General features: G+C 41.5%; 23 pseudogenes; all 23 read left to right on the forward strand.

The window, feature by feature from the left end:
- Positions 1-396: 396 nt before the first annotated feature.
- Positions 397-515, forward strand: LOC137110028 (5S ribosomal RNA; annotated as a pseudogene).
- An 857-nt stretch (positions 516-1,372) lies between these two features.
- LOC137110029 (5S ribosomal RNA) lies at positions 1,373-1,491 on the forward strand (annotated as a pseudogene).
- Positions 1,492-2,358: 867 nt separating this feature from the next.
- LOC137110851 (5S ribosomal RNA) lies at positions 2,359-2,477 on the forward strand (annotated as a pseudogene).
- An 857-nt stretch (positions 2,478-3,334) lies between these two features.
- LOC137110633 (5S ribosomal RNA) lies at positions 3,335-3,453 on the forward strand (annotated as a pseudogene).
- An 857-nt stretch (positions 3,454-4,310) lies between these two features.
- On the forward strand, positions 4,311-4,429 carry LOC137110229 (5S ribosomal RNA; annotated as a pseudogene).
- Positions 4,430-6,249: 1,820 nt separating this feature from the next.
- Positions 6,250-6,368, forward strand: LOC137110192 (5S ribosomal RNA; annotated as a pseudogene).
- An 857-nt stretch (positions 6,369-7,225) lies between these two features.
- Positions 7,226-7,344, forward strand: LOC137110634 (5S ribosomal RNA; annotated as a pseudogene).
- An 858-nt stretch (positions 7,345-8,202) lies between these two features.
- On the forward strand, positions 8,203-8,321 carry LOC137110197 (5S ribosomal RNA; annotated as a pseudogene).
- Positions 8,322-10,151: 1,830 nt separating this feature from the next.
- LOC137110202 (5S ribosomal RNA) lies at positions 10,152-10,270 on the forward strand (annotated as a pseudogene).
- Positions 10,271-11,138: 868 nt separating this feature from the next.
- On the forward strand, positions 11,139-11,257 carry LOC137110714 (5S ribosomal RNA; annotated as a pseudogene).
- Positions 11,258-12,114: 857 nt separating this feature from the next.
- On the forward strand, positions 12,115-12,233 carry LOC137110193 (5S ribosomal RNA; annotated as a pseudogene).
- An 857-nt stretch (positions 12,234-13,090) lies between these two features.
- LOC137110635 (5S ribosomal RNA) lies at positions 13,091-13,209 on the forward strand (annotated as a pseudogene).
- An 858-nt stretch (positions 13,210-14,067) lies between these two features.
- On the forward strand, positions 14,068-14,186 carry LOC137110208 (5S ribosomal RNA; annotated as a pseudogene).
- Positions 14,187-16,016: 1,830 nt separating this feature from the next.
- On the forward strand, positions 16,017-16,135 carry LOC137110203 (5S ribosomal RNA; annotated as a pseudogene).
- An 868-nt stretch (positions 16,136-17,003) lies between these two features.
- Positions 17,004-17,122, forward strand: LOC137110603 (5S ribosomal RNA; annotated as a pseudogene).
- Positions 17,123-17,979: 857 nt separating this feature from the next.
- LOC137110927 (5S ribosomal RNA) lies at positions 17,980-18,098 on the forward strand (annotated as a pseudogene).
- Positions 18,099-18,955: 857 nt separating this feature from the next.
- Positions 18,956-19,074, forward strand: LOC137110637 (5S ribosomal RNA; annotated as a pseudogene).
- Positions 19,075-19,941: 867 nt separating this feature from the next.
- LOC137110768 (5S ribosomal RNA) lies at positions 19,942-20,060 on the forward strand (annotated as a pseudogene).
- An 857-nt stretch (positions 20,061-20,917) lies between these two features.
- LOC137110223 (5S ribosomal RNA) lies at positions 20,918-21,036 on the forward strand (annotated as a pseudogene).
- An 857-nt stretch (positions 21,037-21,893) lies between these two features.
- On the forward strand, positions 21,894-22,012 carry LOC137110638 (5S ribosomal RNA; annotated as a pseudogene).
- Positions 22,013-22,879: 867 nt separating this feature from the next.
- LOC137110769 (5S ribosomal RNA) lies at positions 22,880-22,998 on the forward strand (annotated as a pseudogene).
- Positions 22,999-23,855: 857 nt separating this feature from the next.
- LOC137110402 (5S ribosomal RNA) lies at positions 23,856-23,974 on the forward strand (annotated as a pseudogene).
- An 867-nt stretch (positions 23,975-24,841) lies between these two features.
- Positions 24,842-24,960, forward strand: LOC137110403 (5S ribosomal RNA; annotated as a pseudogene).
- Positions 24,961-25,438: the final 478 nt, after the last annotated feature.

The following is a 25,438-nucleotide window of genomic DNA, read 5'->3' on the forward strand; positions in this document are numbered from 1 at the left end:
GTTTTCACATTAGGGAGTTAGGGTTAGCGACTGTCTTTTGGTTTCTTTATTTCTATCAGGCTAGCTAGCACTTTCTGTGGGAAATGGCTTATTTTGTTTATTATGTTGGCCTTGGTTCGCCCTGAGTTGTAGTGTCATGTTTTGTTTGACACTTTCTTTCGTTTAAAATAAATATCATTCTGTTGGAACATCTCGATCCTGGATTTTGGTTTGGGGATCGGAGAGGGAACATGCTAATTTATCTTTGTATGTTGCACCCTGACCCCCTAGACAGGGGCGTAACAGACCAGTACAGTTATAGTACTTTGTACTTTGCCACATTTATCTTCTTCTTAGCAAGTGTCATGCATTCTGCTTCTCCAGCGTTTTTAAGAGCTGTTGATGATGTCAAATGCAGCTTATGGCCACACCGCTCTCTAAGCGCCCGATCTCGTCAGATCTCGGCAGCCAAATAGAGCCGGGCCTGGTTAGTACTTGGTAGGAAGACCGCCTGGGAATACCAGGTGCTGTAAGCTTTTTTGCTTGGGTTTACGGGCAGCACAAGCTGGTGTTACTGCCTATTTATTCGTAGAAATTGTTCTATATTTTCATCAAATTTTGTTCTTTCATTGCTGTTTTGCTACTTTATTGGTTTGCCAACCATCGTGCTTCATTACTAGTAGACCATGTTACGGTCCTGGCCATATGTGTTGTTTTTATTTTCTTGTTCTTATAGGTGCCCTGCCTGATTGGCCGGATTGGGGGGCAGTACAGGAAGCTGATTGGTCCATCCTACACTTCCTGGAGTTTTAAAAGTACGGTTCCCAACAGCTAGCGAGGCTCTTTCTGGCATCAGCACCTGTTTGCTGTTCTTGGTTTCCAAACCTTATTTAGCATTTTTGAATTGTTAGGTTTTGTGCCGTGGTTTTGTTTATAAATTGTATATTTTGTAAATAGTATTAAATCTGTAGGGGTGAACTGCCATTTTCTTTGGACTGTTTTCACATTAGGGAGTTAGGGTTAGCGACTGTCTTTTGGTTTGTTTATTTCTATCAGGCTAGCTAGCACTCTCTGTGGGAAATGGCTTATTTTGTTTATTATGTTGGCCTTGGTTCGCCCTGAGTTGTAGTGTCATGTTTTGTTTGACACTTTCTTTCGTTTAAAATAAATATCATTCTGTTGGAACATCTCGATCCTGGATTTTGGTTTGGGGATCGGAGAGGGAACATGCTAATTTATCTTTGTATGTGGCACCCTGACCCCCTAGACAGGGGCGTAACAGACCAGTACAGTTATAGTACTTTGTACTTTGCCACATTTATCTTCTTCTTAGCAAGTGTCATGCATTCTGCTTCTCCAGCGTTTTTAAGAGCTGTTGATGATGTCAAATGCAGCTTATGGCCACACCGCTCTCTAAGCGCCCGATCTCGTCAGATCTCGGCAGCCAAATAGAGCCGGGCCTGGTTAGTACTTGGTAGGAAGACCGCCTGGGAATACCAGGTGCTGTAAGCTTTTTTGCTTGGGTTTACGGCCAGCACAAGCTGGTGTTACTGCCTATTTATTCATAGAAATTGTTCTATATTTTCATCAAATTTTGTTCTTTCATTTCTGTTTTGCTACTTTATTGGTTTGTCAACCATCTTGCTTCATTACTAGTAGACCATGTTACGGTCCTGGCCATATGTGTTGTTTTTATTTTGTTGTTCTTATAGGTGCCCTGCCTGATTGGCCGGATTGGGGGGCAGTACAGGAAGCTGATTGGTCCATCCTACACTTCCTGGAGTTTTAAAAGTACGGTTCCCAACAGCTAGCGAGGCTCTTTCTGGCAGCAGCACCTGTTTGCTGTTCTTGCTTTCCAAACCTTATTTAGCATTTTTGAATTGTTAGGTTTTGTGCCGTGGTTTTGTTTATAAATTGTATATTTTGTAAATAGTATTAAATCTGTAGGGGTGGACTGCCATTTTCTTTTGATTGTTTTCTCTTGTTTTCACATTAGGGAGTTAGGGTTAGCGACTGTCTTTTGGTTTGTTTATTTCTATCAGGCTAGCTAGCACTTTCTGTGGGAAATGGTTTATTTTGTTTATTATGTTGGCCTTGGTTCGCCCTGAGTTGTAGTGTCATGTTTTGTTTGACACTTTCTTTCGTTTAAAATAGATATCATTCTGTTGGAACATCTCGATCCTGGATTTTGGTTTGGGGATCGGAGAGGGAACATGCTAATTTATCTTTGTATGTTGCACCCTGACCCCCTAGACAGAGGCGTAACAGACCAGTACAGTTATAGTACTTTGTACTTTGCCACATTTATCTTCTTCTTAGCAAGGGTCATGCATTCTGCTTCTCCAGCGTTTTTGAGAGCTGTTGATGATGTCAAATGCAGCTTACGGCCACACTGCTCTCTAAGCGCCCGATCCCGTCCGATCTCGGCAGCCAAATAGGGCCGGGCCTTGTTAGTACTTGGTAGGAAGACCGCCTGGGAATACCACGTGCTGTAAGCTTCTTTGCTTGGGTTTACGGGCAGCACAAGCTGGTGTTACTGCCTATTTATTCATAGAAATTGTTCTATATTTTCATCAAATTTTGTTCTTTCATTGCTGTTTTGCTACTTGATTGGTTTGTCAACCATCGTGCTTCATTACTAATAGACCATGTTACGGTCCTGGCCATATGTGTTGTTTTTATTTTCTTGTTCTTATAGGTGCCCTGCCTGATTGGCCGGATATGGGGGCAGTACAGGAAGCTGATTGGTCCATCCTACACTTCCTGGAGTTTTAAAAGTACAGTTCCCAACAGCTAGCGAGGCTCTTTCTGGCATCAGCACCTGTTTGCTGTTCTTGGTTTCCAAACCTTATTTAGTATTTCTGAATTGTTAGGTTTTGTGCCGTGGTTTTGTTTATAAATTGTATATTTTGTAAATAGTATTAAATCTGTAGGGGTGAACTACCATTTTCTTTGGACTGTTTTCACATTAGGGAGTTAGGGTTAGCGACTGTCTTTTGGTTTGTTTATTTCTATCAGGCTAGCTAGCACTTTCTGTGGGAAATGGCTTATTTTGTTTATTATGTTGGCCTTGGTTCGCCCTGAGTTGTAGTGTCATGTTTTGTTTGACACTTTCTTTCGTTTAAAATAAATATCATTCTGTTGGAACATCTCGATCCTGGATTTTGGTTTGGGGATCGGAGAGGGAACATGCTAATTTATCTTTGTATGTTGCACCCTGACCCCCTAGACAGGGGCGTAACAGACCAGTACAGTTATAGTACTTTGTACTTTGCCACATTTATCTTCTTCTTAGCAAGTGTCATGCATTCTGCTTCTCCAGCGTTTTTGAGAGCTGTTGATGATGTCAAATGCAGCTTATGGCCACACTGCTCTCTAAGCGCCCGATCCCGTCCGATCTCGGCAGCCAAATAGGGCCGGGCCTTGTTAGTACTTGGTAGGAAGACCGCCTGGGAATACCAGGTGCTGTAAGCTTCTTTGCTTGGGTTTACGGGCAGCACAAGCTGGTGTTACTGCCTATTTATTCATAGAAATTGTTCTATATTTTCATCAAATTTTGTTCTTTCATTGCTGTTTTGCTACTTTATTGGTTTGCCAACCATCGTGCTTCATTACTAGTAGACCATGTTACGGTCCTGGCCATATGTGTTGTTTTTATTTTCTTGTTCTTATAGGTGCCCTGCCTGATTGGCTGGATTGGGGGGCAGTACAGGAAGCTGATTGGTCCATCCTACACTTCCTGGAGTTTTAAAAGTATGGTTCCCAACAGCTAGCGAGGCTCTTTCTGGCATCAGCACCTGTTTGCTGTTCTTGGTTTCCAAACCTTATTTAGCATTTTTGAATGGTTAGGTTTTGTGCCGTGGTTTTGTTTATAAATTGTATATTTTGTAAATAGTATTAAATCTGTAGGGGTGAACTGCCATTTTCTTTGGACTGTTTTCACATTAGGGAGTTAGGGTTAGCGACTGTCTTTTGGTTTGTTTATTTCTATCAGGCTAGCTAGCACTTTCTGTGGGAAATGGCTTATTTTGTTTATTATGTTGGCCTTGGTTCGCCCTGAGTTGTAGTGTCATGTTTTGTTTGACACTTTCTTTCGTTTAAAATAAATATCATTCTGTTGGAACATCTCGATCCTGGATTTTGGTTTGGGGATCGGAGAGGGAACATGCTAATTTATCTTTGTATGTTGCACCCTGACCCCCTAGACAGGGGCGTAACAGACCAGTACAGTTATAGTACTTTGTACGTTGCCACATTTATCTTCTTCTTAGCAAGTGTCATGCATTCTGCTTCTCCAGCGTTTTTAAGAGCTGTTGATGATATCAAATGCAGCTTACGGCCACACCGCTGTCTAAGCGCCCGATCTCGTCCGATCTCGGCAGCCAAATAGAGCCGGGCCTGGTTAGTACTTGGTAGGAAGACCGCCTGGGAATACCAGGTGCTGTAAGCTTTTTTGCTTGGGTTTACGGGCAGCACAAGCTGGTGTTACTGCCTATTTATTCATAGAAATTGTTCTATATTTTCATCAAATTTTGTTCTGCTACTTTATTGGTTTGCCAACCATCGTGCTTCATTACTAGTAGACCATGTTACGGTCCTGGCCATATGTGTTGTTTTTATTTTCTTGTTCTTATAGGTGCCCTGCCTGATTGGCTGGATTGGGGGGCAGTACAGGAAGCTGATTGGTCCATCCTACACTTCCTGGAGTTTTAAAAGTATGGTTCCCAACAGCTAGCGAGGCTCTTTCTGGCATCAGCACCTGTTTGCTGTTCTTGGTTTCCAAACCTTATTTAGCATTTTTGAATTGTTAGGTTTTGTGCCGTGGTTTTGTTTATAAATTGTATATTTTGTAAATAGTATTAAATCTGTAGGGGTGGACTGCCATTTTTCTTTTGATTGTTTTCTCTTGTTTTCACATTAGGGAGTTAGGGTTAGCGACTGTCTTTTGGTTTGTTTCTTTCTATCAGGCTAGCTAGCACTTTCTGTGGGAAATGGCTTATTTTGTTTATTATGTTGGCCTTGGTTCGCCCTGAGTTGTAGTGTCATGTTTTGTTTGACACTTTCTTTCGTTTAAAATAAATATCATTCTGTTGGAACATCTCAATCCTGGATTTTGGTTTGGGGATCGGAGAGGGAACATGCAAATTTATCTTTGTATGTTTCACCCTGACCCCCTTGACAGGGGCGTAACAGACCAGTACAGTTATAGTACTTTGTACTTTGCCACATTTATCTTCTTCTTAGCAAGTGTCATGCATTCTGCTTCTCTAGCGTTTTTAAGAGCTATTGATGATGTCAAATGCATGTTACGGCCACACCGCTCTCTAAGCGTCCGATCTCGGCAGCCAAATAGGGCCGGGCCTGGTTAGTACTTGGTAGGAAGACCGCCTGGGAATGCCAGGTGCTGTAAGCTTTTTTGCTTGGGTTTACGGGCAGCTCAAGCTGGTGTTACTGCCTATTTATTCATAGAAATTGTTCTATATTTTCATCAAATTTTGTTCTTTCATTGCTGTTTTGCTACTTTATTGGTTTGTCAACCATCGTGCTTCATTACTAGTAGACCATGTTACGGTCCTGGCCATATGTGTTGTTTTTATTTTCTTGTTCTTATAGGTGCCCTGCCTGATTGGCCGGATTTGGGGGAAGTACAGGAAGCTGATTGGTCCATCCTACACTTCCTGGAGTTTTAAAAGTACGGTTCCCAACAGCTAGCGAGGCTCTTTCTGGCAGCAGCACCTGTTTGCTGTTCTTGGTTTCCAAATCTTATTTAGCATTTTTGAATTGTTAGGTTTTGTGCCGTGGTTTTGTTTATAAATTGTATATTTTGTAAATAGTATTAAATCTGTAGGGGTGAACTGCCATTTTCTTTGGACTGTTTTCACATTAGGGAGTTAGGGTTAGCGACTGTCTTTTGGTTTGTTTCTTTCTATCAGGCTAGCTAGCACTTTCTGTGGGAAATTGCTTATTTTGTTTATTATGTTGGCCTTGGTTCGCCCTGAGTTGTAGTGTCATGTTTTGTTTGACACTTTCTTTCGTTTAAAATAAATATCATTCTGTTGGAACATCTCGATCCTGGATTTTGGTTTGGGGATCGGAGAGGGAACATGCTAATTTATCTTTGTATGTTGCACCCTGACCCCCTAGACAGGGGCGTAACAGACCAGTACAGTTATAGTACTTTGTACTTTGCCACATTTATCTTCTTCTTAGCAAGTGTCATGCATTCTGCTTCTCCAGCGTTTTTAAGAGCTGTTGATGATATCAAATGCAGCTTACGGCCACACCGCTCTCTAAACGCCCGATCTCGTCCGATCTCGGCAGCCAAATAGAGCCGGGCCTGGTTAGTACTTGGTAGGAAGACTGCCTGGGAATACCAGGTGCTGTAAGCTTTTTTGCTTGGGTTTACGGGCAGCACAAGCTGGTGTTACTGCCTATTTATTCATAGAAATTGTTCTATATTTTCATCAAATTTTGTTCTTTAATTGCTGTTTTGCTACTTTATTGGTTTGCCGACCATCGTGCTTCATTACTAGTAGACCATGTTACGGTCCTGGCCATATGTGTTGTTTTTATTTTCTTGTTCTTATAGGTGCCCTGCCTGATTGGCCCGATTGGGGGGCAGTACAGGAAGCTGATTGGTCCATCCTACACTTCCTGGAGTTTTAAAAGTACGGTTCCCAACAGCTAGCGAGGCTCTTTCTGGCATCAGCACCTGTTTGCTGTTCTTGGTTTCCAACCCTTATTTAGCATTTTTGAATTGTTAGGTTTTGTGCCGTGGTTTTGTTTATAAATTGTATATTTTGTAAATAGTATTAAATCTGTAGGGGTGAACTGCCATTTTCTTTGGACTGTTTTCACATTAGGGAGTTAGGGTTAGCGACTGTCTTTTGGTTTGTTTCTTTCTATCAGGCTAGCTAGCACTTTCTGTGGGAAATGGCTTATTTTGTTTATTATGTTGGCCTTGGTTCGCCCTGAGTTGTAGTGTCATGTTTTGTTTGACACTTTCTTTCGTTTAAAATAAATATCATTCTGTTGGAACATCTCAATCCTGGATTTTGGTTTGGGGATCGGAGAGGGAACATGCAAATTTATCTTTGTATGTTTCACCCTGATCCCCTAGACAGGGGCGTAACAGACCAGTACAGTTATAGTACTTTGTACTTTGCCACATTTATCTTCTTCTTAGCAAGTGTCATGCATTCTGCTTCTCTAGCGTTTTTAAGAGCTGTTGATGATGTCAAATGCAGCTTATGGCCACACTGCTCTCTAAGCGCCCGATCCCGTCCGATCTCGGCAGCCAAATAGGGCCGGGCCTTGTTAGTACTTGGTAGGAAGACCGCCTGGGAATACCAGGTGCTGTAAGCTTCTTTGCTTGGGTTTACGGCCAGCACAAGCTGGTGTTACTGCCTATTTATTCATAGAAATTGTTTTATATTTTCATCAAATTTTGTTCTTTCATTGCTGTTTTGCTACTTTATTGGTTTGCCAACCATCGTGCTTCATTACTAGTAGACCATGTTACGGTCCTGGCCATATGTGTTGTTTTTATTTTCTTGTTCTTATAGGTGCCCTGCCTGATTGGCTGGATTGGGGGGCAGTACAGGAAGCTGATTGGTCCATCCTACACTTCCTGGAGTTTTAAAAGTATGGTTCCCAACAGCTAGCGAGGCTCTTTTTTGGCATCAGCACCTTTTTGCTGTTCTTGGTTTCCAAACCTTATTTAGCATTTTTGAATTGTTAGGTTTTGTGCCGTGGTTTTGTTTATAAATTGTATATTTTGTAAATAGTATTAAATCTGTAGGGGTGAACTGCCATTTTCTTTGGACTGTTTTCACATTAGGGAGTTAGGGTTAGCGACTGTCTTTTGGTTTGTTTATTTCTATCAGGCTAGCTAGCACTTTCTGTGGGAAATGGCTTATTTTGTTTATTATGTTGGCCTTGGTTCGCCCTGAGTTGTAGTGTCATGTTTTGTTTGACACTTTCTTTCGTTTAAAATAAATATCATTCTGTTGGAACATCTCGATCCTGGATTTTGGTTTGGGGATCGGAGAGGGAACATGCTAATTTATCTTTGTATGTTGCACCCTGACCCCCTAGACAGGGGCGTAACAGACCAGTACAGTTATAGTACTTTGTACGTTGCCACATTTATCTTCTTCTTAGCAAGTGTCATGCATTCTGCTTCTCCAGCGTTTTTAAGAGCTGTTGATGATATCAAATGCAGCTTACGGCCACACCGCTCTCTAAGCGCCCGATCTCGTCCGATCTCGGCAGCCAAATAGAGCCGGGCCTGGTTAGTACTTGGTAGGAAGACCGCCTGGGAATACCAGGTGCTGTAAGCTTTTTTGCTTGGGTTTACGGGCAGCACAAGCTGGTGTTACTGCCTATTTATTCATAGAAATTGTTCTATAATTTCCTCAAATTTTGTTCTGCTACTTTATTGGTTTGCCAACCATCGTGCTTCATTACTAGTAGACCATGTTACGGTCCTGGCCATATGTGTTGTTTTTATTTTCTTGTTCTTATAGGTGCCCTGCCTGATTGGCTGGATTGGGGGGCAGTACAGGAAGCTGATTGGTCCATCCTACACTTCCTGGAGTTTTAAAAGTATGGTTCCCAACAGCTAGCGAGGCTCTTTCTGGCATCAGCACCTGTTTGCTGTTCTTGGTTTCCAAACCTTATTTAGCATTTTTGAATTGTTAGGTTTTGTGCCGTGGTTTTGTTTATAAATTGTATATTTTGTAAATAGTATTAAATCTGTAGGGGTGAACAGCCATTTTTCTTTTGATTGTTTTCTCTTGTTTTCACATTAGGGAGTTAGGGTTAGCGACTGTCTTTTGGTTTGTTTCTTTCTATCAGGCTAGCTAGCACTTTCTGTGGGAAATGGCTTATTTTGTTTATTATGTTGGCCTTGGTTCGCCCTGAGTTGTAGTGTCATGTTTTGTTTGACACTTTCTTTCGTTTAAAATAAATATCATTCTGTTGGAACATCTCAATCCTGGATTTTGGTTTGGGGATCGGAGAGGGAACATGCAAATTTATCTTTGTATGTTTCACCCTGACCCCCTTGACAGGGGCGTAACAGACCAGTACAGTTATAGTACTTTGTACTTTGCCACATTTATCTTCTTCTTAGCAAGTGTCATGCATTCTGCTTCTCTAGCGTTTTTAAGAGCTATTGATGATGTCAAATGCATGTTACGGCCACACCACTCTCTAAGCGTCCGATCTCGGCAGCCAAATAGGGCCGGGCCTGGTTAGTACTTGGTAGGAAGACCGCCTGGGAATACCAGGTGCTGTAAGCTTTTTTGCTTGGGTTTACGGGCAGCTCAAGCTGGTGTTACTGCCTATTTATTCATAGAAATTGTTCTATATTTTCATCAAATTTTGTTCTTTCATTGCTGTTTTGCTACTTTATTGGTTTGTCAACCATCGTGCTTCATTACTAGTAGACCATGTTACGGTCCTGGCCATATGTGTTGTTTTTATTTTCTTGTTCTTATAGGTGCCCTGCCTGATTGGCCGGATTTGGGGGAAGTACAGGAAGCTGATTGGTCCATCCTACACTTCCTGGAGTTTTAAAAGTACGGTTCCCAACAGCTAGCGAGGCTCTTTCTGGCAGCAGCACCTGTTTGCTGTTCTTGGTTTCCAAATCTTATTTAGCATTTTTGAATTGTTAGGTTTTGTGCCGTGGTTTTGTTTATAAATTGTATATTTTGTAAATAGTATTAAATCTGTAGGGGTGGACTGCCATTTTCTTTTGATTGTTTTCTCTTGTTTTCACATTAGGGAGTTAGGGTTAGCGACTATCTTTTGGTTTGTTTATTTCTATCAGGCTAGCTAGCACTTTCTGTGGGAAATGGCTTATTTTGTTTATTATGTTGGCCTTGGTTCGCCCTGAGTTGTAGTGTCATGTTTTGTTTGACACTTTCTTTCGTTTAAAATAAATATCATTCTGTTGGAACATCTCAATCCTGGATTTTGGTTTGAGGATCGGAGAGGGAACATGCAAATTTATCTTTGTATGTTTCACCCTGACCCCCTAGACAGGGGCGTAACAGACCAGTACAGTTATAGTACTTTGTACTTTGCCACATTTATCTTCTTCTTAGCAAGTGTCATGCATTCTGCTTCTCTAGCGTTTTTAAGAGCTGTTGATAATGTCAAATGCAGCTTACGGCCACACCGCTCTCTAAGCGCCCGATCTCGTCCGATCTCGGCAGCCAAATAGAACCGGGCCTGGTTAGTACTTGGTAGGAAGACCGCCTGGGAATACCAGGTGCTGTAAGCTTTTTTGCTTGGGTTTACGGGCAGCTCAAGCTGGTGTTACTGCCTATTTATTCATAGAAATTGTTCTATATTTTCATCAAATTTTGTTCTTTCATTGCTGTTTTGCTACTTTATTCGTTTGTCAACCATCGTGCTTCATTACTAGTAGACCATGTTACGGTCATGGCCATATGTGTTGTTTTTATTTTCTTGTTCTTATAGGTGCCCTGCCTGATTGGCCGGATTTGGGGGAAGTACAGGAAGCTGATTGGTCCATCCTACACTTCCTGGAGTTTTAAAAGTACGGTTCCCAACAGCTAGCGAGGCTCTTTCTGGCAGCAGCACCTGTTTGCTGTTCTTAGTTTCCAAATCTTATTTAGCATTTTTGAATTGTTAGGTTTTGTGCCGTGGTTTTGTTTATAAATTGTATATTTTGTAAATAGTATTAAATCTGTAGGGGTGGACTGCCATTTTTCTTTTGATTGTTTTCTCTTGTTTTCACATTAGGGAGTTAGGGTTAGCGACTATCTTTTGGTTTGTTTCTTTCTATCAGGCTAGCTAGCACTTTCTGTGGGAAATGGCTTATTTTGTTTATTATGTTGGCCTTGGTTCGCCCTGAGTTGTAGTGTCATGTTTTGTTTGACACTTTCTTTCGTTTAAAATAAATATCATTCTGTTGGAACATCTCGATTCTGGATTTTGGTTTGGGGATCGGAGAGGGAACATGCTAATTTATCTTTGTATGTTGCACCCTGACCCCCTAGACAGGGGCGTAACAGACCAGTACAGTTATAGTACTTTGTACTTTGCCACATTTATCTTCTTCTTAGCAAGTGTCATGCATTCTGCTTCTCCAGCGTTTTTAAGAGCTGTTGATGATGTCAAATGCAGCTTACGGCCACACCGCTCTCTGAGCGCCCGATCTCGTCCGATCTCAGCAGCCAAATAGGGCCGGGCCTGGTTAGTACTTGGTAGGAAGACCGCCTGGGAATGCCAGGTGCTGTAAGCTTTTTTGCTTGGGTTTACGGGCAGCTCAAGCTGGTGTTACTGCCTATTTATTCATAGAAATTGTTCTATATTTTCATCAAATTTTGTTCTTTCATTGCTGTTTTGCTACTTTATTGGTTTGTCAACCATCGTGCTTCATTACTAGTAGACCATGTTACGGTCCTGGCCATATGTGTTGTTTTTATTTTCTTGTTCTTATAGGTGCCCTGCCTGATTGGCCGGATTTGGGGGAAGTACAGGAAGCTGATTGGTCCATCCTACACTTCCTGGAGTTTTAAAAGTACGGTTCCCAACAGCTAGCGAGGCTCTTTCTGGCAGCAGCACCTGTTTGCTGTTCTTGGTTTCCAAATCTTATTTAGCATTTTTGAATTGTTAGGTTTTGTGCCGTGGTTTTGTTTATAAATTGTATATTTTGTAAATAGTATTAAATCTGTAGGGGTGAACTGCCATTTTCTTTGGACTGTTTTCACATTAGGGAGTTAGGGTTAGCGACTGTCTTTTGGTTTGTTTCTTTCTATCAGGCTAGCTAGCACTTTCTGTGGGAAATTGCTTATTTTGTTTATTATGTTGGCCTTGGTTCGCCCTGAGTTGTAGTGTCATGTTTTGTTTGACACTTTCTTTCGTTTAAAATAAATATCATTCTGTTGGAACATCTCGATCCTGGATTTTGGTTTGGGGATCGGAGAGGGAACATGCTAATTTATCTTTGTATGTTGCACCCTGACCCCCTAGACAGGGGCGTAACAGACCAGTACAGTTATAGTACTTTGTACTTTGCCACATTTATCTTCTTCTTAGCAAGTGTCATGCATTCTGCTTCTCCAGCGTTTTTAAGAGCTGTTGATGATATCAAATGCAGCTTACGGCCACACCGCTCTCTAAACGCCCGATCTCGTCCGATCTCGGCAGCCAAATAGAGCCGGGCCTGGTTAGTACTTGGTAGGAAGACTGCCTGGGAATACCAGGTGCTGTAAGCTTTTTTGCTTGGGTTTACGGGCAGCACAAGCTGGTGTTACTGCCTATTTATTCATAGAAATTGTTCTATATTTTCATCAAATTTTGTTCTTTAATTGCTGTTTTGCTACTTTATTGGTTTGCCGACCATCGTGCTTCATTACTAGTAGACCATGTTACGGTCCTGGCCATATGTGTTGTTTTTATTTTCTTGTTCTTATAGGTGCCCTGCCTGATTGGCCCGATTGGGGGGCAGTACAGGAAGCTGATTGGTCCATCCTACACTTCCTGGAGTTTTAAAAGTACGGTTCCCAACAGCTAGCGAGGCTCTTTCTGGCATCAGCACCTGTTTGCTGTTCTTGGTTTCCAACCCTTATTTAGCATTTTTGAATTGTTAGGTTTTGTGCCGTGGTTTTGTTTATAAATTGTATATTTTGTAAATAGTATTAAATCTGTAGGGGTGAACTGCCATTTTCTTTGGACTGTTTTCACATTAGGGAGTTAGGGTTAGCGACTGTCTTTTGGTTTGTTTCTTTCTATCAGGCTAGCTAGCACTTTCTGTGGGAAATGGCTTATTTTGTTTATTATGTTGGCCTTGGTTCGCCCTGAGTTGTAGTGTCATGTTTTGTTTGACACTTTCTTTCGTTTAAAATAAATATCATTCTGTTGGAACATCTCAATCCTGGATTTTGGTTTGGGGATCGGAGAGGGAACATGCAAATTTATCTTTGTATGTTTCACCCTGATCCCCTAGACAGGGGCGTAACAGACCAGTACAGTTATAGTACTTTGTACTTTGCCACATTTATCTTCTTCTTAGCAAGTGTCATGCATTCTGCTTCTCTAGCGTTTTTAAGAGCTGTTGATGATGTCAAATGCAGCTTATGGCCACACTGCTCTCTAAGCGCCCGATCCCGTCCGATCTCGGCAGCCAAATAGGGCCGGGCCTTGTTAGTACTTGGTAGGAAGACCGCCTGGGAATACCAGGTGCTGTAAGCTTCTTTGCTTGGGTTTACGGCCAGCACAAGCTGGTGTTACTGCCTATTTATTCATAGAAATTGTTTTATATTTTCATCAAATTTTGTTCTTTCATTGCTGTTTTGCTACTTTATTGGTTTGCCAACCATCGTGCTTCATTACTAGTAGACCATGTTACGGTCCTGGCCATATGTGTTGTTTTTATTTTCTTGTTCTTATAGGTGCCCTGCCTGATTGGCTGGATTGGGGGGCAGTACAGGAAGCTGATTGGTCCATCCTACACTTCCTGGAGTTTTAAAAGTATGGTTCCCAACAGCTAGCGAGGCTCTTTTTTGGCATCAGCACCTTTTTGCTGTTCTTGGTTTCCAAACCTTATTTAGCATTTTTGAATTGTTAGGTTTTGTGCCGTGGTTTTGTTTATAAATTGTATATTTTGTAAATAGTATTAAATCTGTAGGGGTGAACTGCCATTTTCTTTGGACTGTTTTCACATTAGGGAGTTAGGGTTAGCGACTGTCTTTTGGTTTGTTTATTTCTATCAGGCTAGCTAGCACTTTCTGTGGGAAATGGCTTATTTTGTTTATTATGTTGGCCTTGGTTCGCCCTGAGTTGTAGTGTCATGTTTTGTTTGACACTTTCTTTCGTTTAAAATAAATATCATTCTGTTGGAACATCTCGATCCTGGATTTTGGTTTGGGGATCGGAGAGGGAACATGCTAATTTATCTTTGTATGTTGCACCCTGACCCCCTAGACAGGGGCGTAACAGACCAGTACAGTTATAGTACTTTGTACGTTGCCACATTTATCTTCTTCTTAGCAAGTGTCATGCATTCTGCTTCTCCAGCGTTTTTAAGAGCTGTTGATGATATCAAATGCAGCTTACGGCCACACCGCTCTCTAAGCGCCCGATCTCGTCCGATCTCGGCAGCCAAATAGAGCCGGGCCTGGTTAGTACTTGGTAGGAAGACCGCCTGGGAATACCAGGTGCTGTAAGCTTTTTTGCTTGGGTTTACGGGCAGCACAAGCTGGTGTTACTGCCTATTTATTCATAGAAATTGTTCTATAATTTCCTCAAATTTTGTTCTGCTACTTTATTGGTTTGCCAACCATCGTGCTTCATTACTAGTAGACCATGTTACGGTCCTGGCCATATGTGTTGTTTTTATTTTCTTGTTCTTATAGGTGCCCTGCCTGATTGGCTGGATTGGGGGGCAGTACAGGAAGCTGATTGGTCCATCCTACACTTCCTGGAGTTTTAAAAGTATGGTTCCCAACAGCTAGCGAGGCTCTTTCTGGCATCAGCACCTGTTTGCTGTTCTTGGTTTCCAAACCTTATTTAGCATTTTTGAATTGTTAGGTTTTGTGCCGTGGTTTTGTTTATAAATTGTATATTTTGTAAATAGTATTAAATCTGTAGGGGTGAACAGCCATTTTTCTTTTGATTGTTTTCTCTTGTTTTCACATTAGGGAGTTAGGGTTAGCGACTGTCTTTTGGTTTGTTTCTTTCTATCAGGCTAGCTAGCACTTTCTGTGGGAAATGGCTTATTTTGTTTATTATGTTGGCCTTGGTTCGCCCTGAGTTGTAGTGTCATGTTTTGTTTGACACTTTCTTTCGTTTAAAATAAATATCATTCTGTTGGAACATCTCAATCCTGGATTTTGGTTTGGGGATCGGAGAGGGAACATGCAAATTTATCTTTGTATGTTTCACCCTGACCCCCTTGACAGGGGCGTAACAGACCAGTACAGTTATAGTACTTTGTACTTTGCCACATTTATCTTCTTCTTAGCAAGTGTCATGCATTCTGCTTCTCTAGCGTTTTTAAGAGCTATTGATGATGTCAAATGCATGTTACGGCCACACCGCTCTCTAAGCGTCCGATCTCGGCAGCCAAATAGGGCCGGGCCTGGTTAGTACTTGGTAGGAAGACCGCCTGGGAATACCAGGTGCTGTAAGCTTTTTTGCTTGGGTTTACGGGCAGCTCAAGCTGGTGTTACTGCCTATTTATTCATAGAAATTGTTCTATATTTTCATCAAATTTTGTTCTTTCATTGCTGTTTTGCTACTTTATTGGTTTGTCAACCATCGTGCTTCATTACTAGTAGACCATGTTACGGTCCTGGCCATATGTGTTGTTTTTATTTTCTTGTTCTTATAGGTGCCCTGCCTGATTGGCCGGATTTGGGGGAAGTACAGGAAGCTGATTGGTCCATCCTACACTTCCTGGAGTTTTAAAAGTACGGTTCCCAACAGCTAGCGAGGCTCTTTCTGGCAGCAGCACCTGTTTGCTGTTCTTGGTTTCCAAATCTTATTTAGCATTTTTGAATTGTTAGGTTTTGTGCCGTGGTTTTGTTTATAAATTGTATATTTTGTAAATAGTATTAAATCTGTAGGGGTGGACTGCCATTTTCTTTTGATTGTTTTCTCTTGTTTTCACATTAGGGAGTTAGGGTTAGCGACTATCTTTTGGTTTGTTTATTTCTATCAGGCTAGCTAGCACTTTCTGTGGGAAATGGCTTATTTTGTTTATTATGTTGGCCTTGGTTCGCCCTGAGTTGTAGTGTCATGTTTTGTTTGACACTTTCTTTCGTTTAAAATAAATATCATTCTGTTGGAACATCTCAATCCTGGATTTTGGTTTGAGGATCGGAGAGGGAACATGCAAATTTATCTTTGTATGTTTCACCCTGACCCCCTAGACAGGGGCGTAACAGACCAGTACAGTTATAGTACTTTGTACTTTGCCACATTTATCTTCTTCTTAGCAAGTGTCATGCATTCTGCTTCTCTAGCGTTTTTAAGAGCTGTTGATAATGTCAAATGCAGCTTACGGCCACACCGCTCTCTAAGCGCCCGATCTCGTCCGATCTCGGCAGCCAAATAGAACCGGGCCTGGTTAGTACTTGGTAGGAAGACCGCCTGGGAATACCAGGTGCTGTAAGCTTTTTTGCTTGGGTTTACGGGCAGCTCAAGCTGGTGTTACTGCCTATTTATTCATAGAAATTGTTCTATATTTTCATCAAATTTTGTTCTTTCATTGCTGTTTTGCTACTTTATTCGTTTGTCAACCATCGTGCTTCATTACTAGTAGACCATGTTACGGTCATGGCCATATGTGTTGTTTTTATTTTCTTGTTCTTATAGGTGCCCTGCCTGATTGGCCGGATTTGGGGGAAGTACAGGAAGCTGATTGGTCCATCCTACACTTCCTGGAGTTTTAAAAGTACGGTTCCCAACAGCTAGCGAGGCTCTTTCTGGCAGCAGCACCTGTTTGCTGTTCTTAGTTTCCAAATCTTATTTAGCATTTTTGAATTGTTAGGTTTTGTGCCGTGGTTTTGTTTATAAATTGTATATTTTGTAAATAGTATTAAATCTGTAGGGGTGGACTGCCATTTTTCTTTTGATTGTTTTCTCTTGTTTTCACATTAGGGAGTTAGGGTTAGCGACTATCTTTTGGTTTGTTTCTTTCTATCAGGCTAGCTAGCACTTTCTGTGGGAAATGGCTTATTTTGTTTATTATGTTGGCCTTGGTTCGCCCTGAGTTGTAGTGTCATGTTTTGTTTGACACTTTCTTTCGTTTAAAATAAATATCATTCTGTTGGAACATCTCGATTCTGGATTTTGGTTTGGGGATCGGAGAGGGAACATGCTAATTTATCTTTGTATGTTGCACCCTGACCCCCTAGACAGGGGCGTAACAGACCAGTACAGTTATAGTACTTTGTACTTTGCCACATTTATCTTCTTCTTAGCAAGTGTCATGCATTCTGCTTCTCCAGCGTTTTTAAGAGCTGTTGATGATGTCAAATGCAGCTTACGGCCACACCGCTCTCTGAGCGCCCGATCTCGTCCGATCTCAGCAGCCAAATAGGGCCGGGCCTGGTTAGTACTTGGTAGGAAGACCGCCTGGGAATACCAGGTGCTGTAAGCTTTTTTGCTTGGGTTTACGGGCAGCTCAAGCTGGTGTTACTGCCTATTTATTCATAGAAATTGTTCTATATTTTCATCAAATTTTGTTCTTTCATTGCTGTTTTGCTACTTTATTGGTTTGTCAACCATCGTGCTTCATTACTAGTAGACCATGTTACGGTCATGGCCATATGTGTTGTTTTTATTTTCTTGTTCTTATAGGTGCCCTGCCTGATTGGCTGGATTTGGGGGAAGTACAGGAAGCTGATTGGTCCATCCTACACTTCCTGGAGTTTTAAAAGTACGGTTCCCAACAGCTAGCGAGGCTCTTTCTGGCAGCAGCACCTGTTTGCTGTTCTTGGTTTCCAAATCTTATTTAGCATTTTTAAATTGTTAGGTTTTGTGCCGTGGTTTTGTTTATAAATTGTATATTTTGTAAATAGTATTAAATCTGTAGGGGTGAACTGCCATTTTCTTTGGACTGTTTTCACATTAGGGAGTTAGGGTTAGCGACTGTCTTTTGGTTTGTTTATTTCTATCAGGCTAGCTAGCACTCTCTGTGGGAAATGGCTTATTTTGTTTATTATGTTGGCCTTGGTTCGCCCTGAGTTGTAGTGTCATGTTTTGTTTGACACTTTCTTTCGTTTAAAATAAATATCATTCTGTTGGAACATCTCGATCCTGGATTTTGGTTTGGGGATCGGAGAGGGAACATGCTAATTTATCTTTGTATGTGGCACCCTGACCCCCTAGACAGGGGCGTAACAGACCAGTACAGTTATAGTACTTTGTACTTTGCCACATTTATCTTCTTCTTAGCAAGTGTCATGCATTCTGCTTCTCCAGCGTTTTTAAGAGCTGTTGATGATGTCAAATGCAGCTTACGGCCACACAGCTCTCTAAGCGCCCGATCTCGTCCGATCTCGGCAGCCAAATAGAGCCGGCCCTGGTTAGTACTTGGTAGGAAGACTGCCTGGGAATACCAGGTGCTGTAAGCTTTTTTGCTTGGGTTTACGGGCAGCACAAGCTGGTGTTACTGCCTATTTATTCATAGAAATTGTTCTATATTTTCATCAAATTTTGTTCTTTCATTGCTGTTTTGCTACTTTATTGGTTTGTCAACCATCGTGCTTCATTACTAATAGACCATGTTACGGTCCTGGCCATATGTGTTGTTTTTATTTTCTTGTTCTTATAGGTGCCCTGCCTGATTGGCCGGATTGGGGGGCAGTACCGGAAGCTGAGTGGTCCATCCTACACTTCCTGGAGTTTTAAAAGTACGGTTCCCAACAGCTAGCGAGGCTCTTTCTGGCATCAGCACCTGTTTGCTGTTCTTTGTTTCCAAACCTTATTTAGTATTTCTGAATTGTTAGGTTTTGTGCCGTGGTTTTGTTTATAAATTGTATATTTTGTAAATAGTATTAAATCTGTAGGGGTGAACTACCATTTTCTTTGGACTGTTTTCACATTAGGGAGTTAGGGTTAGCGACTGTCTTTTGGTTTGTTTCTTTCTATCAGGCTAGCTAGCACTTTCTGTGGGAAATGGCTTATTTTGTTTATTATGTTGGCCTTGGTTCGCCCTGAGTTGTAGTGTCATGTTTTGTTTGACACTTTCTTTCGTTTAAAATAAATATCATTCTGTTGGAACATCTCGATCCTGGATTTTGGTTTGGGGATCGGAGAGGGAACATGCTAATTTATCTTTGTATGTTGCACCCTGACCCCCTAGACAGGGGCGTAACAGACCAGTACAGTTATAGTGCTTTGTACTTTGCCACATTTATCTTCTTCTTAGCAAGTGTCATGCATTCTGCTTCTCCAGCGTTTTTGAGAGCTGTTGATGATGTCAAATGCAGCTTATGGCCACACTGCTCTCTAAGCGCCCGATCCCGTCCGATCTCGGCAGCCAAATAGGGCCGGGCCTTGTTAGTACTTGGTAGGAAGACCGCCTGGGAATACCAGGTGCTGTAAGCTTCTTTGCTTGGGTTTACGGGCAGCACAAGCTGGTGTTACTGCCTATTTATTCATAGAAATTGTTCTATATTTTCATCAAATTTTGTTCTTTCATTGCTGTTTTGCTACTTTATTGGTTTGTCAACCATCGTGCTTCATTACTAGTAGACCATGTTACGGTCCTGGCCATATGTGTTGTTTTTATTTTCTTGTTCTTATAGGTGCCGTGCCTGATTGGCCGGATTTGGGGGAAGTACAGGAAGCTGATTGGTCCATCCTACACTTCCTGGAGTTTTAAATGTACGGTTCCCAACAGCTAGCGAGGCTCTTTCTGGCAGCAGCACCTGTTTGCTGTTCTTGGTTTCCAAATCTTATTTAGCATTTTTGAATTGTTAGGTTTTGTGCCGTGGTTTTGTTTATAAATTGTATATTTTGTAAATAGTATTAAATCTGTAGGGGTGGACTGCCATTTTCTTTTGATTGTTTTCTCTTGTTTTCACATTAGGGAGTTAGGGTTAGCGACTATCTTTTGGTTTGTTTATTTCTATCAGGCTAGCTAGCACTTTCTGTGGGAAATGGCTTATTTTGTTTATTATGTTGGCCTTGGTTCGCCCTGAGTTGTAGTGTCATGTTTTGTTTGACACTTTCTTTCGTTTAAAATAAATATCATTCTGTTGGAACATCTCAATCCTGGATTTTGGTTTGGGGATCGGAGAGGGAACATGCAAATTTATCTTTGTATGTTTCACCCTGACCCCCTAGACAGGGGCGTAACAGACCAGTACAGTTATAGTACTTTGTACTTTGCCACATTTATCTTCTTCTTAGCAAGTGTCATGCATTCTGCTTCTCTAGCGTTTTTAAGAGCTGTTGATGATGTCAAATGCATGTTACGGCCACACCGCTCTCTAAGCGCCCGATCTCGTCCGATCTCGGCAGCCAAATAGGGCCGGGCCTGGTTAGTACTTGGTAGGAAGACCGCCTGGGAATACTAGGTGCTGTAAGCTTTTTTGCTTGGGTTTACGGGCAGCTCAAGCTGGTGTTACTGCCTATTTATTCATAGAAATTGTTCTATATTTTCATCAAATTTTGTTCTTTCATTGCTGTTTTGCTACTTTATTGGTTTGCCAACCATCGTGCTTCATTACTAGTAGACCATGTTACGGTCATGGCCATATGTGTTGTTTTTATTTTCTTGTTCTTATAGGTGCCCTGCCTGATTGGCTGGATTTGGGGGAAGTACAGGAAGCTGATTGGTCCATCCTACACTTCCTGGAGTTTTAAAAGTACGGTTCCCAACAGCTAGCGAGGCTCTTTCTGGCAGCAGCACCTGTTTGCTGTTCTTGGTTTCCAAATCTTATTTAGCATTTTTAAATTGTTAGGTTTTGTGCCGTGGTTTTGTTTATAAATTGTATATTTTGTAAATAGTATTAAATCTGTAGGGGTGAACTGCCATTTTCTTTGGACTGTTTTCACATTAGGGAGTTAGGGTTAGCGACTGTCTTTTGGTTTGTTTATTTCTATCAGGCTAGCTAGCACTCTCTGTGGGAAATGGCTTATTTTGTTTATTATGTTGGCCTTGGTTCGCCCTGAGTTGTAGTGTCATGTTTTGTTTGACACTTTCTTTCGTTTAAAATAAATATCATTCTGTTGGAACATCTCGATCCTGGATTTTGGTTTGGGGATCGGAGAGGGAACATGCTAATTTATCTTTGTATGTGGCACCCTGACCCCCTAGACAGGGGCGTAACAGACCAGTACAGTTATAGTACTTTGTACTTTGCCACATTTATCTTCTTCTTAGCAAGTGTCATGCATTCTGCTTCTCCAGCGTTTTTAAGAGCTGTTGATGATGTCAAATGCAGCTTATGGCCACACTGCTCTCTAAGCGCCCGATCTCGTCCGATCTCGGCAGCCAAATAGAGCCGGGCCTGGTTAGTACTTGGTAGGAAGACCGCCTGGGAATACCAGGTGCTGTAAGCTTTTTTGCTTGGGTTTACGGGCAGCACAAGCTGGTGTTACTGCCTATTTATTCATAGAAATTGTTCTATATTTTCATCAAATTTTGTTCTTTCATTGCTGTTTTGCTACTTTATTGGTTTGTCAACCATCGTGCTTCATTACTAATAGACCATGTTACGGTCCTGGCCATATGTGTTGTTTTTATTTTCTTGTTCTTATAGGTGCCCTGCCTGATTGGCCGGATTGGGGGGCAGTACCGGAAGCTGAGTGGTCCATCCTACACTTCCTGGAGTTTTAAAAGTACGGTTCCCAACAGCTAGCGAGGCTCTTTCTGGCATCAGCACCTGTTTGCTGTTCTTTGTTTCCAAACCTTATTTAGTATTTCTGAATTGTTAGGTTTTGTGCCGTGGTTTTGTTTATAAATTGTATATTTTGTAAATAGTATTAAATCTGTAGGGGTGAACTACCATTTTCTTTGGACTGTTTTCACATTAGGGAGTTAGGGTTAGCGACTGTCTTTTGGTTTGTTTATTTCTATCAGGCTAGCTAGCACTTTCTGTGGGAAATGGCTTATTTTGTTTATTATGTTGGCCTTGGTTCGCCCTGAGTTGTAGTGTCATGTTTTGTTTGACACTTTCTTTCGTTTAAAATAAATATCATTCTGTTGGAACATCTCGATCCTGGATTTTGGTTTGGGGATCGGAGAGGGAACATGCTAATTTATCTTTGTATGTTGCACCCTGACCCCCTAGACAGGGGCGTAACAGACCAGTACAGTTATAGTGCTTTGTACTTTGCCACATTTATCTTCTTCTTAGCAAGTGTCATGCATTCTGCTTCTCCAGCGTTTTTGAGAGCTGTTGATGATGTCAAATGCAGCTTATGGCCACACTGCTCTCTAAGCGCCCGATCCCGTCCGATCTCGGCAGCCAAATAGGGCCGGGCCTTGTTAGTACTTGGTAGGAAGACCGCCTGGGAATACCAGGTGCTGTAAGCTTCTTTGCTTGGGTTTACGGGCAGCACAAGCTGGTGTTACTGCCTATTTATTCATAGAAATTGTTCTATATTTTCATCAAATTTTGTTCTTTCATTGCTGTTTTGCTACTTTATTGGTTTGTCAACCATCGTGCTTCATTACTAGTAGACCATGTTACGGTCCTGGCCATATGTGTTGTTTTTATTTTCTTGTTCTTATAGGTGCCGTGCCTGATTGGCCGGATTTGGGGGAAGTACAGGAAGCTGATTGGTCCATCCTACACTTCCTGGAGTTTTAAATGTACGGTTCCCAACAGCTAGCGAGGCTCTTTCTGGCAGCAGCACCTGTTTGCTGTTCTTGGTTTCCAAATCTTATTTAGCATTTTTGAATTGTTAGGTTTTGTGCCGTGGTTTTGTTTATAAATTGTATATTTTGTAAATAGTATTAAATCTGTAGGGGTGGACTGCCATTTTCTTTTGATTGTTTTCTCTTGTTTTCACATTAGGGAGTTAGGGTTAGCGACTATCTTTTGGTTTGTTTATTTCTATCAGGCTAGCTAGCACTTTCTGTGGGAAATGGCTTATTTTGTTTATTATGTTGGCCTTGGTTCGCCCTGAGTTGTAGTGTCATGTTTTGTTTGACACTTTCTTTCGTTTAAAATAAATATCATTCTGTTGGAACATCTCAATCCTGGATTTTGGTTTGGGGATCGGAGAGGGAACATGCAAATTTATCTTTGTATGTTTCACCCTGACCCCCTAGACAGGGGCGTAACAGACCAGTACAGTTATAGTACTTTGTACTTTGCCACATTTATCTTCTTCTTAGCAAGTGTCATGCATTCTGCTTCTCTAGCGTTTTTAAGAGCTGTTGATGATGTCAAATGCATGTTACGGCCACACCGCTCTCTAAGCGCCCGATCTCGTCCGATCTCGGCAGCCAAATAGGGCCGGGCCTGGTTAGTACTTGGTAGGAAGACCGCCTGGGAATACTAGGTGCTGTAAGCTTTTTTGCTTGGGTTTACGGGCAGCTCAAGCTGGTGTTACTGCCTTTTTATTCATAGAAATTGTTCTATATTTTCATCAAATTTTGTTCTTTCATTGCTGTTTTGCTACTTTATTGGTTTGCCAACCATCGTGCTTCATTACTAGTAGACCATGTTACGGTCCTGGCCATATGTGTTGTTTTTATTTTCTTGTTCTTATAGGTGCCCTGCCTGATTGGCCGGATTGGGGGGCAGTACAGGAAGATGATTGGTCCATCCTACACTTCCTGGAGTTTTAAAAGTACGGTTCCCAACAGCTAGCGAGGCTCTTTCTGGCATCAGCACCTGTTTGCTGTTCTTGGTTTCCAAACCTTATTTAGCATTTTTGAATTGTTAGGTTTTGTGCCGTGGTTTTGTTTATAAATTGTATATTTTGTAAATAGTATTAAATCTGTAGGGGTGAACTGCCATTTTCTTTGGACTGTTTTCACATTAGGGAGTTAGGGTTAGCGACTGTCTTTTGGTTTGTTTATTTCTATCAGGCTAGCTAGCACTTTCTGTGGGAAATGGCTTATTTTGTTTATTATGTTGGCCTTGGTTCGCCCTGAGTTGTAGTGTCATGTTTTGTTTGACACTTTCTTTCGTTTAAAATAAATATCATTCTGTTGGAACATCTCGATCCTGGATTTTGGTTTGGGGATCGGAGAGGGAACATGCTAATTTATCTTTGTATATTGCACCCTGACCCCCTAGAAAGGGGCGTAACAGACCAGTACAGTTATAGTACTTTGTACTTTGACACATTTATCTTCTTCTTAGCAAGTGTCATGCATTCTGCTTCTCCAGCGTTTTTAAGAGCTGTTGATGATATCAAATGCATGTTACGGCCACACCGCTCTCTAAGCGCCCGATCTCGTCCGATCTCGGCAGCCAAATAGGGCCGGGCCTGGTTAGTACTTGGTAGGAAGACCGCCTGGGAATACCAGGTGCTGTAAGCTTTTTTGCTTGGGTTTACGGGCAGCTCAAGCTGGTGTTACTGCCTATTTATTCATAGAAATTGTTCTATATTTTCATCAAATTTTGTTCTTTCATTGCTGTTTTGCTACTTTATTGGTTTGTCAACCATCGTGCTTCATTACTAGTAGACCATGTTACGGTCCTGGCCATATGTGTTGTTTTTATTTTCTTGTTCTTATAGGTGCCCTGCCTGATTGGCCGGATTTGGGGGAAGTACAGGATGCTGATTGGTCCATCCTACACTTCCTGGAGTTTTAAATGTACGGTTCCCAACAGCTAGCGAGGCTCTTTCTGGCAGCAGCACCTGTTTGCTGTTCTTGGTTTCCAAATCTTATTTAGCATTTTTGCATTGTTAGGTTTTGTGCCGTGGTTTTGTTTATAAATTGTATATTTTGTAAATAGTATTAAATTTGTAGGGGTGGACTGCCATTTTCTTTTGATTGTTTTCTCTTGTTTTCACATTAGGGAGTTAGGGTTAGCGACTATCTTTTGGTTTGTTTATTTCTATCAGGCTAGCTAGCACTTTCTGTGGGAAATGGCTTATTTTGTTTATTATGTTGGCCTTGGTTCGCCCTGAGTTGTAGTATCATGTTTTGTTTGACACTTTCTTTCGTTTAAAATAAATATCATTCTGTTGGAACATCTCAATCCTGGATTTTGGTTTGAGGATCGGAGAGGGAACATGCAAATTTATCTTTGTATGTTTCACCCTGACCCCCTAGACAGGGGCGTAACAGACCAGTACAGTTATAGTACTTTGTACTTTGCCACATTTATCTTCTTCTTAGCAAGTGTCATGCATTCTGCTTCTCTAGCGTTTTTAAGAGCTGTTGATGATGTCAAATGCATGTTACGGCCACACCGCTCTCTAAGCGCCCGATCTCGTCCGATCTCGGCAGCCAAATAGGGCCGGGCCTGGTTAGTACTTGGTAGGAAGACCGCCTGGGAATACCAGGTGCTGTAAGCTTTTTTTGCTTGGGTTTACGGGCAGCTCAAGCTGGTGTTACTGCCTATTTATTCATAGAAATTGTTCTATATTTTCATAAAATTTTGTTCTTTCATTGCTGTTTTGCTACTTTATTGGTTTGTCAACCATCGTGCTTCATTACTAGTAGACCATGTTACGGTCCTGGCCATATGTGTTGTTTTTATTTTCTTGTTCTTATAGGTGCCGTGCCTGATTGGCCGGATTTGGGGGAAGTACAGGAAGCTGATTGGTCCATCCTACACTTCCTGGAGTTTTAAAAGTACGGTTCCCAACAGCTAGCGAGGCTCTTTATGGCAGCAGCACCTGTTTGCTGTTCTTGGTTTCCAAATCTTATTTAGCATTTTTGAATCGTTAGGTTTTGTGCCGTGGTTTTGTTTATAAATTGTATATTTTGTAAATAGTATTAAATCTGTAGGGGTGAACTGCCATTTTCTTTGAACTGTTTTCACATTAGGGA

Source organism: Channa argus, unplaced genomic scaffold (assembly GCF_033026475.1).
Source record: "Channa argus isolate prfri unplaced genomic scaffold, Channa argus male v1.0 Contig009, whole genome shotgun sequence".
Lineage (NCBI taxonomy): Eukaryota > Metazoa > Chordata > Actinopteri > Anabantiformes > Channidae > Channa > Channa argus.